Here is a 7,242-nt window from a genome sequence, read left to right as displayed (position 1 = left end):
TCATGGGCCTCCTTGGCCAACAGCTCACTGTAGGAGTTAACCAAGTTCTGACACTGGGGTTTACCAGTAATAGCCTGTGGTCTTAGGGTAAAGCTTTCTCCACCTCTGCAAAATACTTCCCAAACTATCTCACTCTTTCAGTCTCTTTCCCCTTCTCTCTCCTTTTAAGAGATTTATATACTTTTTTAATGTTTTATTTATTTATTTATTTATTTATTTATTTACTTAGTTAGTTAGTTAGTTAGTTAGTTAGCTATTTGAGAGAAAGATAATGAGGCATATAGAGAGAGAATGGCCATGACAGGACCTCCAGCCACTCAAACACACTCCAGATGCCTGTGCCACATTTGGTATATGGCTTATGTATGAACTGGGGAAATGAGCCAGGGTCCTTAGGCTTCTCAGGCAAGTGTCTTAACCACACGATTTCTCCAGCCCAAGTTTTATATCTTTTGATTAGCTCACAAAGAGGCATGACTTTTGTGTATCTCCTCCCTCTTCCCTCCCTTATTCCTGCCCCTACCCCACCCTTCCACTCCCTGTGTTCTTTATCTTCACTTGCCTATCTTCTACTCACTCCTTTAATCCCTGCCCCCTTCTCCTGTCCACTGTGGGTCCCTGGATCCTCAAGCATGGCCGCAGTTCACCAAAAGCATCCAGGCAACCGTGGTGAGCATATGAAAGAATCACTTTTAGGAGACAGTCTCTGTGAACAGCTCGGTTTAATCAATAGGGAGATGGGTTTATAAGCAGTTGAGTGTCCTAAGGGGATTGGATGTACAAGGTTGCTTGCTGATGCCTAATCAGCATATGGGGACATACATTCCCGCAGGTAAGCAATGATAGGGCACAAGTGGAGGGGCAATGCAAAGGTTGCTGGCAGATACCACATAAGGAATTTCCTAGGCAACTGGCCAAAGGTCACAGGGCAAAGCCTAAGTACAGGTGTGCTGGGCTTGGAGAGGGAGTGGCCTTCTGTAGCCTGGGTCCTTAGCCATACCTGGCAGCTCAGGCCTGTCTACTGAAGGCTCCAGCCTGTGCCTGGCAGTCCTGACAATCCAAGCCTTATTCTAGCTCCCAACTAATGCTACTGATGCTTACTACAACTTACAAACAACTCAAACTATTTCATGTTAGGTTCTACATGTGGGTGAGAACATATAGCATGTCTTTCTTAGCCAATTTCATATTAGTTCCTCCAATCCATGAGCATAGGAGATATTTTCCTTTTCTCATCTTTTTCTCAATTTCTTTCTTCAGTGTTTTAATGTTTCCATTATAGGTATCTTGTGTTTCCATGGTTGGGAATATTTCAAATTATTTTTGGCTATTTTAAATGGGACTGTTCCCCAGATTTCTTTATGAGTACATTTGTCATTGGTATATATGAAGACTACTGATTTTTTTAAATAATGTAGGCATTCTTTTTATTTATTTATTTTGAGAAAGAGAGAGAGAGGCAGACACAAAGAAAGAATGAGCATGCCAGGGCCTCTAGCTGCTGCAAATGAATTCCAGATACATGCACCACCTTGTGTAACTGGCTTATGTGGGTCCTAGAAAATTGAACCTTGTTCCTTTGGCTTTGTAGGTAGGTGCAATAGCCTCTAAGCCAACTTTCCAGCCCAAGACTACTGATTTTTTGTGTGCTGGATTCATATCCTGCCACTTAGCTGAAAGTGTTTGTCAGCTCTAGCAGTTTTTGGTGAAGTCTTTTGGGTCTCTTAAGTATAGAACTATATCATCTGTAAATTAGGCTACTTTGATTTCTTCCTTTACAATTTATATCCATTTAATTTCTTCCTCTTGTCATATTGCTGAGCTAAGACTTCAAGTACTACATTAGATAGCAGTGGGATCAGCAGACACCCTGTCCTGTTCTAGACTCTAGGAAGAATGCTTTAAACTTTTCCTAGGTAAGGGTTTTGGTTTTGTTGATGCTTTTACTGATGTCTGTTTTGAGACACTTTTATTTGCTTACAGATGGAGTGTTGAAAGTGGAAGACAGGACCAGGATTAAGACCCCTGGTTGCATTTATTCATGCATTAGTCTTTGTATACCATACCTCTCTTGTAATTACTTTTAAAAAAGGATAACTTCATTATTTTCACTATTATCTACTGTGCTAGAAACACAGAATTAAGGGTTTTACTGTTTTTTAGTAATAGCATATCAGCAAGTTTGAAGCCATACCAGAGATTTATACTGTCAGTATCAGCCAAGGAAGAGAGAATCTCATTAATCTATTTATACATACAATCAGATTCACTTTCCTCTATTCAAAAACAAACCTATTAAAAATCTGCCATAATTGCAATTTAAAGCACTAATGGTAAATCTTGAAAGATGCATGTTGTGTGTGTGTGTGTGTGTGTGTGTGTGTGTGTGTGTGTACACGCATGAGGTTTAAAAAAATTACATCAGGAAGTGCCATGTACCACTGGGCCTTACTGGAGACTTGCTGCCTCCCAGAAGGTGTTGTACGCCACAGCCCAGGCCCAGGCCTTGGCAGCCACAGGGACAAGGTCTGCAGAGCTACCAGCAGATAATTTTGTGGGCCTTCAAAGATCTATATAAAGGATTTCTCATGTCCATAATATGTTGGCTGAGGCTGTGCAGTCCACCCCACTCTCAAAGTGGCCAGTCATCATTAATTAGATCCCATGATTTCCGTTGTTTTCTGTGTCAGACATCACAAGCCTTACAATCCCTCAAGGAGTCACCACACTAGATACATCCTACTCAGATATGGCTGCTGGATCACAGAAGGAAGTGGAACCCTCCTACCTTTCAAGACGAAGTGGCAGTACACCATGATGTGAAAGTCCAGCAAAAGAGACCCAAAGGACCTAGGAGTCAGCACTGCCCCCAGGAACCAAATCTATTCCAAGGAGTGCCAGGGATTAGGGTCTGGGCTGGAAAAACCCTGGTGTTTGCATATGCTCAGGTCCAGTTTAGACTCCTGATCACACAGCCATTTTTTGAGTGAGCCCTGAACCTGTGGAGGCTAGTCCATCTGCTAATGAGAATAGCATGTATTCCACTCAAAATTAAGAACCACTCAGTGGCATGGGTGTGAAAGTCTTCCTTATCCTCCTTCTCCTCCAACACCTCCTGCTTCTCCCTCTGTCCAGATGATCCATCATCCCTGGTTATGACCTAAATGGCCTGCCATTGCCAGTAGAGGAATGCTGCAGAGTCAACAGAACTCAGAGGGAGAGGGTTCCTACCTGGTGAGCTTGTGGTCTTTCTCAGAATGGCTTCCTTCTCAACTGTGACAAGTGCAAGGGAATGAGCAGGGGGAAGGTTATTAGACTTCATCTGCAGAAGCAGGACAACATATCAGGTGAGGGTAACCATACAACAGAAAGCTGGGTTTAGGAGCTTCTCCTCCCATTCTGATAGCACACACATGCAAAGCATCACCTTCACTGGCAGAAGAACCAAACCTAAGAAGTGGGAAAAGAGTTCAGAAAAGGGATATGCAGCACCAAAGACAAAGGAAATCAGGAATTCTCCATCTGAAATGCAGAATTTAGAAGAAAATACCACCGGGGCCTGGGATAATCTGATAGACTATGGACTGATCAGGATGAGGAATCTTTCACTAATCAGTGTGATGCAGGTGTACAAATTACTCTCGAGCTATATCTACATCCTAAGAAGGAATTTGTGGGCAAACCTGCTATTTTAGACACTACTAATAAGACTGATTTGGCCTGTAATAATAAAGTAATTGATTCCCAAATGCAGTTACAACTGGGAAGAGTCACTCATGTTCAAAATCAACAAAAAGACTGAGGGCTGCAAGAGATTTGGCTTTGGACACTGGTAATAGAGTCTCATGGGAAAAGCATGTTATGACAGCAATTTGAGGTCAGAGGGCATTTCTTTAAAAGAAATATATCCCTTTGTGCCCTTCTATAGAAATTCAATAGTGGATGATTATGTATTCGGTGACGATGCTCAGGTTCATCCTAAGATCATGTACAGCAAATGCAGATGTGAGACATGTGATTGCAAATGTGATGCCTCTCCTGTGTATCTATGCTGAATCTGCCGTCAGCAAGGATGCCAAAGTCACCGTTGCACTTGATTATTAATGCAGTAACTGCAATTATATAGTGGAGTGTGCACATCACAGGAGAAACCGGAAGTGCCCCAAACAGAAAGGAAAGCCCAGAGTTAAGAGCTGCTCCCACCTCCCCCAAGCCTGCCACCCACCACTGGAGCAGAGACGAGACACCGGAAAGCATGACGAAAAGAGCTGGTGATGGAGCAGCACAGTGAGGCGCCAGAAGACAGTAACGGCCAGCAAGCACAAGAAGTTCCAGAAGCAGCTGCGTCCAGTCACCATGAGGAAGTAGACAGTCCCAGAGAAAAACCAAAACCAGAAGAGAAAGAAGGGATTGCAGATGACCGGGACAGCTCAGCTCATCACAGGAGGCCCCAGGAGGATAGGAAGGTTGAAGCTACTGTGCATGCTTTTTGACTCAGAAGGTATCATAGTGCTGGAAAGAAGTGACTGGAGTATTGAGTAACATCTCGATCACACCTTACAAGGCTCAGGGCCTAATGCGGAAGAGATGGCTGAAAGAATGTAAGAGCCAAAGGAAGGGAAGGACTCCTTACAACGTGTTCCCTCCAGACATAAAATGGCCTGGATATCCATGACCTCACAGTGTCTGACACTACCCACACAAGACCATCATAAGAGGAGGAAAAGATCATGACATCAAAATAAAAGAGAGTCTGATCGAGATGGGGAGGGGTATGATGGAGAATGCAATGTCAAAGGGGAAAGTAGGGTGGGGGGTATTACCATGCGATATTTTCTATAATCATGGAAAATGTTAATAAAAATTGAGGAAAAAAAAAAGAAAACTTAGAGAAAAGAAAGAAATGGCTTAATCAGCCGTTAGAACAGAGCAACTCAGACCTAGACTTTACTGCTGCCACCTTAGAGACTCCTGTTGGAGAAGAGAAAAAACTGGGCCCGCTGAGCCCGAAGTTCACAACTCTGCTTCAAATATTGCTGTCCCAAGCGCCCCACAGAGTGTTGGTGTGAACCCTTGGAGGTCTTCCCAAACTGGGGATCTTGCTGCAGAAAAACCAATTCCCAAGCACCTCCATAAAAAGTCTGCCAGGCACCAACTGAAGAGTGGAATTTCTTGATACCAGACCAGTTCAACCCAAAGACTAAAGCGTGAGAAGCGAGCCACTGCGTGGCAGGCAGCACTTTCACAAGCGGCCTTGGAAGAGGCAGCAAGTAACAACGCAGTAATTCCTACTGAAGCTGGAAGCAGACACAGTTCAGGAGAAAACAGGCAATTAACAAGGTCTGACCCAACTGTGACATCAGTTACCGGATCTCACGTCAACCGTACCGCATCTAAATACCCCAAACCAAAAAGTGTCTAGTTACAGAATGGCTGTATGACAAAACAGAGAAGCAAGGGTGCCCTGTGGAGTGTCCTTGAGTATCACCAGGGACCTAGCTGTTTTGTCAACAACCCTGAATGTGTCACCAGGTCTTCTTCATTCCCCATGAATTTGTGCCAATCCCAAACACTACATTCATTTTGCTCACCCTTTAGGCCTGAGAGGTGTGGAAGGCCCCTTCTGCCTGACGGCATGTTCAGCTCTTGTAAGAAGAGCTGGGTGAAGCAAGCCTTGGAAGAAGGAATGACTCAGACAGCATCTGTACCCCAAGAAACTAGGACTCAGCACTTGTACCAAAGTAATGAGTAGTAATTCTTCTAGTATGTGTGAAGACAATGCAGACTCACTGAGCCCATTAAAGAAATGGAAGTTTCGCTATCTGATGGAACAAAATAACACCAAGTTAGTTTAGCCTCTGTTTCCAGTTACACCACCCCCTTCCAGATTCAGGGTCTCCAAGTGACTGCACCCATTCAGACTCACCCAGGAGAAGAGGAGTGTCAGAACAGATATGGCCTCATGTTATCACCAATCATATCTCTTATTACTTACTGCTAGTCACTGCAACACTCCTCTGCAGTTTGAGCAGTGTCACTGAGAAGCCCTGAATTTACAAAAGTAGGGTACTTTGACTCCAACACTAACAACTGGGCTGTAAACCTTGCCTGCTCAACTCCAGCCATTCTGACCTGGCTTCTCTTCCCTCCATCAATCCCACTTCAGAGGTGGGCTTCCCAAACAGGAATGTAGATGGACCTCAGGACCTGCTGAGAAACTCAAAGTAGGCATTTTGGACTGAGTTCAACTTGATGTATGCCTACTCCCCTTTGAACTATGCCTCTACTAGATGGATTATATAGAAAGTCCCCCTAGTGGGGCACAGGAAGCCTTTACATTTTGATAGGGGATATTGCTCCCCAGCAGATATAAACATGGCTTTATGAAAGGCCTCTCTTGTGGATCCATGTCACCTGGAAGGAGTTCCAACTATCCCCAGAACCCACTGCAGAGGAAGAAGGTTCCCCTCCTGAAGGACCACAAACAAGAAGGCAAGGAGAATTATGGTGCAGGAAGTGACTCTTCTCAGTGCAAAAGCAAAGCTGCCAGAGCTGGGCAGTGTGCATCAGCACTGACTCCAGCCCCTGTAAGGTTCAGGAGTCAACACTCAGACAGGACTTTCCTAGGGCTTCTGGATATGGGCAAACTGAATTTAATGAGCCCATAGCTGCTTCCTTCCAGCTGCTTCTGGACTGGCTTCTCCCATCAGTGCATTGTGCCTGTTGTCCACCCCTGGAGGAGGCCTGGGGCCAACCCAGGTGGGACACAGAGTCTTTTTAAATTCTATGTGATTGCCAGCTTCTCTCTGCCATGTGTTTACTGTAACTCCTGGCGTGTTTTTATTTATCTAATTTCGTGTTCAGCTGTCACCATGGTAGGTAGTAAGTGTATGACAGGTGTAATCCCTGGTGCTGCAGTGGACCTTCTTTTCTTTTGTACAAGATAAAACTGTGAGTCTCCCTCCTCCCCTTTAATTTGTTTTCTCCTTTTTTCCCAGACCTCTTTCATCGTCTTCTTTTCTAACCTGTCATATGCACAGTCTTCTGTGTTTGTGTGACTCAAATTTGTTTGCTCAAATGAGGGGAGAATATTTTTCTTTAATGCTGAGCCCTCATCAGATTACTATTTTTGTTTTCCACCAAAAGCCATCAGTCTGGAAAGGCACTGGGAATGGAAATCATGTTGTCTGGGATGTCAGCTTCTTTGTATATTATAAAAAACGTATGTAAGTATCTCTCCAT

At 44.1% G+C, this 7,242-nt stretch overlaps 1 pseudogene; it reads left to right on the top strand.

The window, feature by feature from the left end:
- Nucleotides 1-632: 632 nt before the first annotated feature.
- On the top strand, nucleotides 633-6,668 carry LOC101617015 (annotated as a pseudogene).
- Nucleotides 6,669-7,242: the final 574 nt, after the last annotated feature.

This window comes from Jaculus jaculus, chromosome 1, assembly GCF_020740685.1.
Source record: "Jaculus jaculus isolate mJacJac1 chromosome 1, mJacJac1.mat.Y.cur, whole genome shotgun sequence".
Taxonomy (NCBI): domain Eukaryota; kingdom Metazoa; phylum Chordata; class Mammalia; order Rodentia; family Dipodidae; genus Jaculus; species Jaculus jaculus.
This window is presented reverse-complemented; position numbering and strand designations above follow the sequence as displayed.